This window comes from Triticum aestivum, chromosome 5A, assembly GCF_018294505.1.
Source record: "Triticum aestivum cultivar Chinese Spring chromosome 5A, IWGSC CS RefSeq v2.1, whole genome shotgun sequence".
Lineage (NCBI taxonomy): Eukaryota > Viridiplantae > Streptophyta > Magnoliopsida > Poales > Poaceae > Triticum > Triticum aestivum.
In genome coordinates, this window is record NC_057806.1 from 614,718,460 (window position 1) to 614,731,610 (window position 13,151).

Sequence of the window (13,151 nt, forward strand, 5' to 3'; positions counted from 1 at the left end):
CCTACATCGGTCTTACCTCTCTTAATCAACGAGGAATCCGGGATCTTTCCAGTGCCGGCCGGGGAGAGTGGAGACGTAGAATGTTCTTCCACTTTCGGTGATGGACGTACTGGCTGACGCCATTCCACTACAGAGGGAGGCGGCTAAGCGATGTTTATGTTTTATTCAACCGGAGCGTTATTGGCCTTCGGCTCAATCACATCTTGCCACGCGAGCAAGATTAAGTGACTTGTTCCCTTAAAAAAAAGATTAAGTGACTTGTACCGGTAATCTGATGTCGCGTAGTCAACTTCTGGGGCCGTCCGTTTGGTAGATTGATACCTGAGGGTATTTTATTTCGAGTAGACGACTGGAACCACCAATCACGTACTTCTTGACGAAAATGATGCAGCGCAGTGAAAACAGCGTAAACCATAGCCGGGTGGTAGCATTTTTTCTAGAAAGAAAACACAAACCATACATCTTTATCTTTACCTCTTTACCTATAACAATGATTTTATATATATATATATATATATATATATATATATATATATATATATATATATATATATATATGACAAATGTTTCCTACAAGCAGTGATAGTTACCATCACTTGTGTTTTGTATGTTGTATGTAGTATCTATCGAAACCGAGAGTATGTACGTGTAGTATGTTATATATAACAATGATTAGGTAGTATATATACTAATTTTTAGGTAGCATGTACCATCTTTTGAGTAAAATTTTTTACGAACAAATATGTACGTATTTCACAAATATAACAAAAACTATGGGCTCATATGTAATTTTTTTATGTAGCTTGCTTTGAAATATCTTAGATATAGTATATGAACATATTTAAAATAATAAAATAGTATATATAGTAGCACATGGTAGTATACGAGATATGTGGGGTAACTACCACTGGGTGGTAGGATGGATTTTCCCTATATATATATATATATATATATAATATATATATATATATATATATAATAAAGCAAATTGAGTTTCTTTCGTCCATCATGGCATTTTTTAGAAAAGTTTCTCTATTTCAAAGAATTCAACCCACAATCCTGTTTTAAGTTAAAACGAATCGTTATTTTCGTATTTCACACAAAAGTCCCTGTCTTTTCTTCAAATCAACCCACCGTCCGGATTTAAGTCACACCAGAACCGTTATTTTACATTTTTCAAAACCCCCCCTGATGTTTTAGATAATTCATCCACGAATCATATTTAAGTCAAACAAATGCTTTTTAAAATCATCCATATCTTTTAAACCGTAACTCCGATTTGAACATGTTATATATGAAATTTGATTAGAAAAATATGTAAAATATGAATATGAGATTACTTTTACCTGTTAAGTATTTTTAAATATTTTTTTGGATTGTATTTGAGTCAAACCAAATGATTTTCTAAATTATCTGTATCTTTTAAACCGTAACCTCGATTTTAACATATTATATATGAAATTTTATTAGAAAGATGTGTGGAATCTAAATATGATGTTAATTTTACATGTTAAATATTTTTAAAATATTGTTATGGAAGCAAACTTATAATTTATAACGGAAGATTCATTTTTTTTCATACCGGCGACGATCCGGATTGCAAATAAACACCCCACTATAACCATATACGGAAAAAAACATCGATAACCACACATGCATACCTCTGAAAAATGTCGCAGGGGAAAACAATAGATTTCTCATCGCGAGAGAAAGCGAGAGAGAGAGAGAGGGGGGGGGGAGGGAGGAGAGAGGGGAGAGAGAGGAGAGAGGGAGAGAGACGCCTTATGATTAACCATATTCAACACACGTTTTTTATTGTTTTGTGTGAACACCGAGGCCATCGTCGGCGAGGGTGAAAAGAAGTATAAGCGGCAACACAAATATGATACCTCGCAAAAATAAAGGAGATGGACCTATTGTGGTCTTGAGTGATGGTTGTTGAGTTAAGAGCATGTGTTATGTTTTCTCTCCCGTTGCAACGTACGGACTCTTTTGCTAGTATATCTCTACTTCCTAATTAAAGAAGGAGTTCGTACGTGGTTCGTTTGTGTACTCCCCGATCGATTCTCCCACCGATGAACAAGGTTAGGTTGGTTCGATCTCCTCCTACCGGCTCCTCCTGTTTCCGCTTTTCTCCTGTGATTTTTTATCCTTACCAAATAAAACATCGTTCCAGGCTTCCAGCCTCTACTTCTCCCTTTACAACCTGCGCGTCACGGCTAGGCCATTCACCAGCCACACGCCGCTGCCGCCGCCACGATTTTGCTCCCACGCTGCCGCCGTCTCGCTCGACCGCTGGCAACACCGCACGCTATCTCCGCCACTCCCGCTCGCACGCGACCTCACCCTCCAACAGACCGAGCAGTGGCGACAGCGGCTCGTGGCTCCCGCCGCGCGCTCCTCGTCCTCTTGGAGATGGAGCTCTGGGAGCTCGTGTCAACATCGGCCAGGTAACCAGAATCTGCTTGGCGCCATCCCACCTTTAATATGCACCGGCATGTCCCCAAGACGCACGCCGCCCTGCAGGTCTTCTAGCGGTTCCGCGGCTGCTGCGACGCCCTCCGTGATCCTCGTTACCTCGTAGCAGGCCCGCCGGAGGCCGTGCTAAGCCTCTAGACATAGCGGAGCTTTTCGGCCGTACTCCCTTGCCGAGAGGTGCTCTGGCCATGGAGTAACACACACCACCTGTCCGATGGCTTACCGCACAAGATGTATCAAGCTTTTTTTCGTTGACATTATTTTTCAATGAATTGCAGCAATGGAGCACTGCTTCAGATTTGATCGGGTGCTACTTCGTTAACTGGACAACAAACTGATATACGATTTAAAAGGTAAATAAGCCATTGCGCTTGTGTAGGCGTTAGAACTTTCAGCGCTAAGATTACCAACAAGCAGCTCCACGAGAGACAAGGTGCTTTTGTTCTTTACAATACACACTAACATAAATGTTATGCAAGTTGATTTCTATTCCTATATGATATCTGGGGTCTTCATGAATCCCTGCCTACAACTTTTGAATTAAGAATTATGTATCTGTTGATCTTGTGCAGGTTTCGGTTGTCGTTCCGGTGGCGTGTAGGGCAGCTGGAGATGCTGACATTCACCCTGTGCGCGTCACAAATTTTAGGTGAATTGTTCCTTTGGTCCTTGTACTTTCACTGGTAGAAAAAGTGTTTGTTGTCCCGGTTCGTAAGGGCCTTTTGTCCCGGTTCTGGAACCGGAACTAAATGATCGGTACTAATGCCCTGTTCCTTTAGTCCCGGTTCAATCCAGAACCGGGACAGATGGGCCTCCACGTGGCCTGTGCGCGGAGCCCAGGCAGGAGACCCTTTGGTCCCGGTTGGTGGCACCAACCGGAACCAATAGGCATCCATGTGTCAGCATTTCTGTGGCTGGGAATTATTTTTTTGAAAGGGGGAGGGTTTGGGGGGTTAATTTAGGTGTTTCATATATTGTGTTAGCTGGCTATAATTAATAGAGAGAAGTGTCCTCTCTTATGTCCGTGTTTGGTCGACGCTACGTACTATACATACGTATAGAGAGGACTAGACACGCTAGCTAGCTAGTAAGCAAACGAAGGAAACAGAAGATCGTCATGAACATATATGCATACAGAGAGAAGTGATATCGACCACCTCTCCTTCTCCGAGAGATTGGTCGAACAACAAGTTCTCGTATATCTATCCGACACTACCGGCTACATATATATAATAATTATCTCTTACAAATATAATCATACGGACTCAGGGTCCACATAGTATTCTCCATCTTCAGGGATCACGTGGTCAAGAAAGAATGCCGCCAAGTCCTCTTGAATTGCTCGCATGCGAGCTGGTGCTAGGAGTTCATCCCGCTTTTTGGTACAAAGTTCAGCAAGAACCTTCCAAATATCGTTATTTGGAAGGCCTTTGCTGAAATTCATACAAAAAGGCAAATTATCCTATCCGGGACACCATTTCAAAATAACTTTGGAGGACTTCATCATGCCCTGGTTACTTCCGGCTAATGATGAAGCCATGGATTTCTTTAATACTTTGACACTAGGAAACCTCTCTCGACCCCTCGGCGATCCTCGACCCCTCGAACCCTCGACGACCCTGGAACCCTCGACCCCTCAGCGATCCTCTTCTTCCTCTCATGTTCGAGAGGATCGCCGAGGGGTCGAGAGGTTGCCTAGTGTCAAAGTATTCAACAAAACCATGTCTTCATCATTAGGCGAAAGTAACAGGTGCATGATGGTACGAAGCTCTCCAAAGTTATTTTGGAACAGAGTCCTAGATAGGATAATTCGCTTTTTGGTACAAAGTTCAGCAAGAACCTTCCAAATATCGTTATTTGGAAGGCCTTTGCTGAAATTCATACAAAAAGGCAAATTATCCTATCCGGGACACCATTCCAAAATAACTTTGGAGGACTTCGTCATGCCCTGGTTACTTTCGGCTAATGATGAAGCCATGGATTTCTTCAATACTTTGACACTAGGAAACCTCTCTCGACCCCTCGGCGATCCTCGACCCCTCGAACCCTCGACGACCCTGGAACCCTCGACCCCTTGGCGATCCTCTTCTTCCTCTCATGTTCGAGAGGATCGCCGAGGGGTCGGGAGGTTGCCTAGTGTCAAAGGATTCAACAAAACCATGTCTTCATCATTAGGCGAAAGTAACAGGTGCATGATGGTACGAAGCTCTCCAAAGTTATTTTGGAACGGAGTCCTAGATAGGATAATTCGCTTTTTGGTACAAAGTTCAGCAAGAACCTTCCAAATATCGTTATTTGGAAGGCCTTTGCTGAAATTCATACAAAAAGGCAAATTATCCTATCTGGGACACCATTCCAAAATAACTTTGGAGGACTTCGTCATGCCCTAGTTACTTCCGGCTAATGATGAAGCCATGGATTTCTTCAATACTTTGACACTAGGAAACCTCTCATATATATCCATCTATAGCCACATACATATATAAATGGAAAAAATGCTATGAACAAAAATACATATATACTTGGTAAATATTCTATGAAACATCGTTTCTCATATATATCAATGCATACATCCATGGATCATCATTGCTCATATATCCATAGTCATATATAAAAAATTTCTGCCTATGAACAAAAAACTTTTTATGAACAAAAAACTTTGTATGAACAAAAAAACATTTTTGACATATTTAGCACATTCTAAATTTTCCTAACTCTTTTACAACCACAAAAATTACTCCAACTTCATGACAGTACCCACACTCCATTTCACCAAAAACCTTCTGATCCATAGTTTAAATTTTTTTAATTTCATTCAAATGAAATTTGAACCAGATTCAAATTCCTTGCTGAAAACCTATTCTAAACCAATCAAAAAATTCTGAAATTTTGCCATCACCTTTGTCTTGCATCAGTACCTCACCACAAAAAATATCATAAATCCTAAAAATGCCCAAAGCCATCTAGCATTTGATCAAACACCCTCTATATGCACTGTTCATATCTGTAAAAAAAATTCAGAAATTTCAGAAAAGTTTGCTGCTGCTCCACTCCTTCTCCTCTCCTCTCCTTCTCCTCTCCTTCTGCTCTTCAATGCGTCGGGGCCGGCGGCAACCATGGATCAGGGGCAGAGAGCAAGGGCCGCACTCGATCGGGACCATGGGAAAGGGGGGGCTCACTTCGAGGGGGGCGGCGATGGTAGGAGTCCGGCGATGAGGACGGCGGGCTCGGGGCGGCACGCGGTGACGGGGACGGCGCGCGGCCGGCGACAGGGACGAGGAGGGGTGGGCTCGGGGAGGCACGCAACGACGGGGACGACGAGGACGGCGGGCTCGGGGATGCCGGCGATGAGGACGGCGCGGGCTTGTGGAGGCGACGACGTTGGCGGCGGCGGCGTAGACGGCGAGGTGGAGCAGCCTGACGGCGTCGTCGGCGGGTGAGGGAGGAACTGGCGATGCAAACTGAAAATTTTCACAAGTGTTTGTTATATAGTCCAAGCTTTAGTCCCGTTTGGTGGCGTAAACCGGGACTAATTTCCCCTTTAGTCCCGGTTGGTGCCAGCAACCGGGACCAAAGGCCTCTTTTCAGCAGCCCAAAGGGCGGGAAGCGGCGGCCTTTGGTCCCGGTTGGTGGCACCAACCGGGACTAAAGAGGGGCGGGACTAAAGGGGGGCATTGGTCACGGTTGGTGCCACGAACCGTGACCAATGCCCCCTTTAGTCCCGGTTGGTGCCACCAACTGGGACCAAAGGCCTTGTGCTGCCCCGCGCCCAAATGTTTAGTCCCACCTCGCTAGTTGAGAGGGAGCCGCACCTGTTTATAAGGTGCGGTGCGCCTTCCCTCTCGAGCTCCTCTCTAAAGCAGGCTTTCGGGCCTAACCGTGCAATGTGTGCCTGTGGGCCTACTGGGCCTCCCGCGGGCCTGAATCCTGGCCCATGGCAGGGTTTCTAGTCGTATTCAGGCCGTGGGTGCCCAGTAGGTGGCACTTTTTTTGTTTTTTTGTTTTTTTTGTTTTCTTTGTTGCTTTATTTATTTTATTTTGTTTCTACTTACAACAAAATACTTATTGTTGCTATTTTTATTTTTATTTTCAGTTTTTTGTTTTGTTTTCTGTATTATTTATTTTCTTTTGTTTTTTGCTTTATTTTTTTAATTCTTTTTTGCTTTTTGGTCAGCAAAATTATAAACTTTCTGTTGCTTTATTTATTTTATTTTGTTTCTACTTACAACAAAATACTTATTGTTGCTATTTTTCCAGTTTTTTTGTTTTGTTTTCTGCATTATTTATTTTCTTTTGTTTTTTGCTTCATTTTTTATTCTTTTTGCTTTTAGTTTTAGAAAAAATGTAAACTTTCTGTTAGTGCCATTAGTTTTCATATTTAAAAACACTTTTTTAGTTTTTTTTGTTTTCTTTGTTGCTTTATTTATTTTATTTTGTGATTAACTTTACTATAAAAATAGTTTTTTTCTTGTTTTTTGATTTGTTTTTTGCATTATTTATTTTCTTTTGTTTTTGCTTTAATTTTTAATTCTGTTTGCTTTTAGGTTAGCAAAATTATAAACTTTCTGTTAGTGCCATTAGTTTTAGAAAAAATATAAACTTTCTGTTAGTGCCATTAGTTTTCAAATTTGAATAGTTAAAATATGAATTCTTTGAAAATTGTTTGAATCACAAGTTTGTGATTAACTTACTAAAAAATGAGAATAGATGCGCTTATAGAGAAAATTCAACCTAAATTCCTAGTAAATTTCTATGAATTTCAGAGAAATTCACTATGAATTTAGGTTAAACTTTTCTCTATTAGGGCATCTATTTTCACTTTGAGAGGAGCTCAACAAGGCAGAGAGGGAAGGGCTTATAAACCGGTGTGAGCCCCCTTCGGTTGGCGAGGTGGGACTAAACTCTGCCCGCAACGAGGACCAACCCTTTAGTCCCGGTTTGTGGCACAAACCGGGACTAATGGTCATGAGCCAGGGGCGAGGAGCAAAATTATAAACTTTCTGTTAGTGCCATTAGTTTTAGAAAGTTGAAAGTTGGCATGTGCCAGGGACTAATGGTCATGGTATTACGAGGGCCGAACCATAAGACATGAAAGCATTTCAAACGAACTCTGAAAAAGTTGAAAGTTGGGATGGTATCATAATTTCACCCACATAGCATGTGCATGTACAAAACGGACAATGGTAGCATGTTCGTGTGTTACAAAGTTGGCATGGTATCATCATAATAGTTGCGGGAGAAAGTCTTCACTTTTTCTTCGCTTGTGTCATTTGCTTATTGCGCCGTAACTATGGATAATCTTCATTGTTTATCAGGATGCTTGGGTCAGCCTTGACATTGAAGGGAGGAATTTCATGAAACTTTTCGTAATCTTCAGACATGTCTGTCTTGCCGTCCACTCCCAGGATGTCCCTTTTTCCTGAAAGAACTATGTGGCGCTTTGGCTCATCGTATGATGTATTCACTTCCTTATCTTTTCTTTTTCTCGGTTTGGTAGACATGTCCTTCACATAGATAACCTGTACCACATCATTGGTTAGGACGAACGGTTCATCAGTGTACCCAAGATTTTTCAGATCCACTGTTGTCATTCCGTACTATGGGTCTACCTGTACCCCGCCGCCTAACAGATTGACCCATTTGCACTTAAACAAAGGGACCTTAAAATCAGGTCCATAGTCAAGTTCCCATATGTCCACTATGTAACCATAATATGTGTCCTTTCCGCTCTCGGTTGCTGCATCAAAGCGGACACCGCTGTTTTGGTTGGTGCTCTTTTGATCTTGGGCGATCGTGTAAAATGTATTCCCATTTATCTCGTATCCTTTGTAAGTCAATACAGTCAAAGATGGTCCCCTGGACAACAAGTACCACTCATCACAAACAGTGTTGTCACCTCTGAGACGTGTTTCCAACCAACTGCTGAAAGTCCTGATGTGTTCACATGTAATCCAGTCGTCGCACTACTCCGGGTGTTTGGAGCGCAGACTGTTCTTGTGTTCATCGACATACGGGGTCATCAAGGTAGAGTTCTGTAGAACTATGTAGTTTGCTTGAGACCAAGAATATCCGTCCCTGCATATTATTGAGTCTCTTCCAAGAGTGCCTTTTCCAGTTAGTCTCCCCTCATACCGCGATTTAGGGAGACCTATCTTCTTAAGGCCAGGAATGAAGTCAACACAAAACTCGATAACATCCTCTGTTTGATGGCCCATGGAGATGCTTCCTTCTGGCCTAGCGCGGTTACGGACATATTTCTTTAGGACTCCCATGAACTTCTCAAAGGGGAACATATTGTGTAGAAATACGGGCCCCAGGATGACAATCTCGTCGACTAGATGAACTAGGACGTGTGTCATGATATTGAAAAAGGATGGTGGGAACACCAGCTCGAAACTGACAAGACATTGCGCCACATCATTCCTTAGCCTTGGTATGATTTCTGGATCGATCACCTTCTGAGAGATTGCATTGAGGAATGCACATAGCTTCACAATGGCTAATCGGATGTTTTCCGGTAGAAGCCCCCTCAATGAAACCGGAAGCAGTTGCGTCATAATCACGTGGCAGTCATGAGACTTTAGGTTCTGAAACTTTTTCTCTGGCATATTTATTATTCCCTTTATATTCGACGAGAAGCCAGTCGTGACCTTCATATTGAGCAGGCATTCAAAGAATATTTCTTTCTCTTCTTTCGTAAGAGCGTAGCTCGCAGGACCTTTATACTGCTTCGGAGGCATGCCGTCTTTTCCGTGCAAACGTTGCAGGTCCTCCCATGCCTCAGGTGTATCTTTTGTCTTCCCATACACGCCCAAGAAGCCTAGCAGGTTCACGCAAAGGTTTTTCGTCATGTGCATCACGTCGATTGAGGAGCGGACCTCTAGGTCTTTCCAGTAGGGTAGGTCCCAAAATATAGATTTCTTCTTTCACATGGGTGCGTGTCCCTCAGCGTCATTCGGAATAGCTAGTCCACCGGGACCCTTTCCAAAGATTACGTAGTGTAAATCATTGACCATAGCAAGCACGTGATCACCGGTGCGCATGGCGGGCTTCTTCCGGTGATCTTCCTCACCTTTGAAATGCTTTCCTTTCTTTCGACATTGATGATTGGTCGGAAGAAATCGACGATGGCCCAGGTACACATTCTTCCTGCATTTGTCCAGGTATATACTTTCAGTGTCATCTAAACAGTGCGTGCATGCGTGGTATCCTTTATTTGTCTGTCCTGAAAGGTTACTGAGAGCGGGCCAATCGTTGATGGTCACGAACAGCAACGCCTTAAGGTTAAATTCCTCCTGTATGTGCTCATCCCACGTACGTACACCGTTTCCATTCCACAGTTGTAAAAGTTCTTCAACTAATGGCCTTAGGTACACATCAATTTCGTTGTCGGGTTGCTTAGGGCCTTGGATGAGAACTGGCATCATAATGAACTTCCGCTTCATGCACATCCAAGGAGGAAGGTTATACATACATAGAGTCACGGGCCAGGTGTTGTGATTGCTGCTCTGCTCCCCGAAAGAATTAATGCCATCCGCGCCTAAAGCAAACCATACATTCCTTGGGTCCTTTGCAAACTCATCCCAATACTTTCTCTCGATTTTTCTCCACTGCGACCCGTCAGCGGATGCTCTCAACTTCCCATCTTTCTTTCGGTTCTCACTGTGCCATCGCATCAACTTGGCATGCTCTTCGTTTCTAAACAGACGTTTCAACCGTGGTATTATAGGAGTATACCACATCACCTTTGCAGGAACCCTCTTCCTGGGGGGCTCGCCGTCAACATCACCAGTGTCATCTCGTCTGATCTTATACCGCAATGCACCGCATACCGGGCATGCGTTCAGATCCTTGTATGCACCGCGGTAGAGGATGCAGTCATTAGGGCATGCATGTATCTTCTCCACCTCCAATCCTAGAGGGCATACGACCTTCTTTGATGCGTATGTACTGTCGGGCAATTCGTTATCCTTTGGAAGCTTCTTCTTCAATATTTTCAGTAGCTTCTCAAATCCTTTGTCAGCCACAGCATTCTCTGCCTTCCACTGCAGCAATTCCAGTACGGTACCGAGCTTTGTGTTGCCATCTTCGCAATTAGGGTATAACCCTTTTTTGTGATCCTCTAACATGCGATTGAACTTCAGCTTCTCCTTTTGACTTTCGCATTGCGTCCTTGCATCGACAATGACCCGGCGGAGATCATCGTCATCAGGCACATCGTCTGGTTCCTCTTGATCTTCAGCAGCTTGACCCGTTGCAGTATCATTGGGCACATCGTCTGGTTCCTCTTGATCTTCACCAGCTCCCCCGTTGCAGCATCACCGTATTCAGTGGGCACATAGTTGTCATCGTACTCTTCTTCTTCGCCGTCTTCCATCATAACCCCTATTTCTCCGTGCCTCGTCCAAACATTATAGTGTGGCATGAAACCCTTGTAAAGCAGGTGGGAGTGAAGGATTTTCCGGTTAGAGTAAGACCTCGTATTCCCACATTCAGTGCATGGACAACACATAAAACCATTCTGCTTGTTTGCCTCAGCCGCATCGAGAAACTCATGCACGCCCTTAATGTACTCGCGGGTGTGTCTGTCACCGTACATCCATTGCTGGTTCATCTGCATGCATTATATATAATTAAGTGTCCAAATTAATAGAAGTTCATCATCACATTAAAACCAAAGTGCATACATTGTTCTCATCTAACAACATATAGCTCTCCAGAGCATCCAATTAATTAAACCATACATTGAAACTATGTAAACATTTCAATGCGAAAACAAATGCGATCATAATTGCAACCAAGGTAACAATTGATCCAACGGCATAATGATACCAAGCCTCGGTATGAATGGCATATTTTCTAATCTTTCTAATCTTCAAGCGCATTGCATCCATCTTGATCTTGTGATCATCGACGACATCCGCAACATGCAACTCCAATATCATCTTCTCCTCCTCAATTTTTTTATTTTTTCCTTCAACAAATTGTTTTCTTCTTCAACTAAATTTAACCTCTCGACAATAGGGTCGGCTGGCATTTCCGATTCACATACATCCTACATAAATAAAATCTATGTCACGTTGGTCGGCATAATTTTCATAAACAATAAATGAACCAATAGTTATACAGATAATCTATATACCACATCCGAATCATAGACAGGACGAGGGCCGACGGGGGCAGATACCAAAACCATCGCACTATATAAGATGCAATAATAAAAGTAAGAAAATAATACAAGTATCTATGTAAACATACAAGTAAGAATATTTTTCCTTTCAGAAAGAAGATAAGAACAAGAGGCTCACCACGGTGGTGCCGGCGATGAGCTCGGAGCGGGTGATCGACGGCGGTGAAGACGGGGACGGGGCGTGATGGACCGCTAAATCTAGACAAATATTATGGAAAATGGAGTTTGGAGTTCGAGCTTGGAGAGGAGAAAGCTTAAGTAGTGTGGCTCGGGCATTCCATCGAACACCTTGTGTGCATAGGAGGTGAGCTAGAGCACCACCAAGCCCTCTCCCCCTCGGCCAGAGAAAAACAGAGCACTGGAGTGCTCTGCTCGCGAGCGAGGGGTATATATAGGCACCTCATTGGTCCCGGTTGGTGATATGAGCCTGGACTAAAGGGGAGCCTTTGGTCCCGATTCAAGCCACCAACCGGGACCAATGGTGGTGGGCCAGGAGCTCAGCCCATTGGTCCCGGTTCATCCCACCAACCGGGACCAAAAGGTCCAGATGAACCGGGACCAATGGCCCACGTGGCCCGGCCGGCCCCCTGGGCTCACGAACCGGGACCAATGCCCACATTGGTCCCGGTTCTGGACTGAACCGGGACTAATGGGTTGACCCGGCCTGGGCCAAAGCCCTGTTTTCTACTAGTGTTTTGGCCACCATCACCACTGCTAGAAGAACTCATTTGAAGGTTAGTCCAGTCGCCCCGCCTCCCAAAATTTACATTCACAATTTTTAGGTGAATTGTTCCTTTGTTCTCTGTACTTTTGTAGATTGTAGCATTAACAGTTAAGGAACATGGATGCAACTTCTTGTGTTCTTCATGTCGTGCTGAACCAGGGAAGAAGCCCACATGGAGTGCATGGCAATCCTTATCTCTTATTTTGTCTTTTTCTTGATTTCAGATTTAGGAATCACCTAAATACAGGCTCTACCTTGACACTGGCTACTATCCAGGGCATGTCTTTTGTTTGTGTTACTGCTCAAGTGGATATATGTTCTTACACACACGTATTCTACTTCTAGCTTATACGTTGGTAGAATCCCTCTTGATATTTTCTTTAAATGTGTGTAAACTAGCTAGACTTGGACAATAATGCTTATGTGTGTTAGTGGGTTGCAGGTAAGGAGTAGTTTAGTAGACATATCCACTGAAGTACAGATGGTCATGATTTGTGTGAAATCACTAGAATATGTGTGCCATCTACTGAGCTGCTTGGGAGGTCCGTCTCTCTCTCTCTCTCTCTCCCTCCCTCCCTCCCACCCCCTCCATCTCTCCCTCTCTTTCTCTCTCTCTCTCTCTCATGAATATTCATATCATAAACCCACAATTCATTGGATCCCAACAAACACACCACAAAAAAAGATTACATCGGATAGAACTCCAAGAACATCGAGGAGAAGAAGCCATCTAACTAGTAGCTATGGACCCGTAGGTCT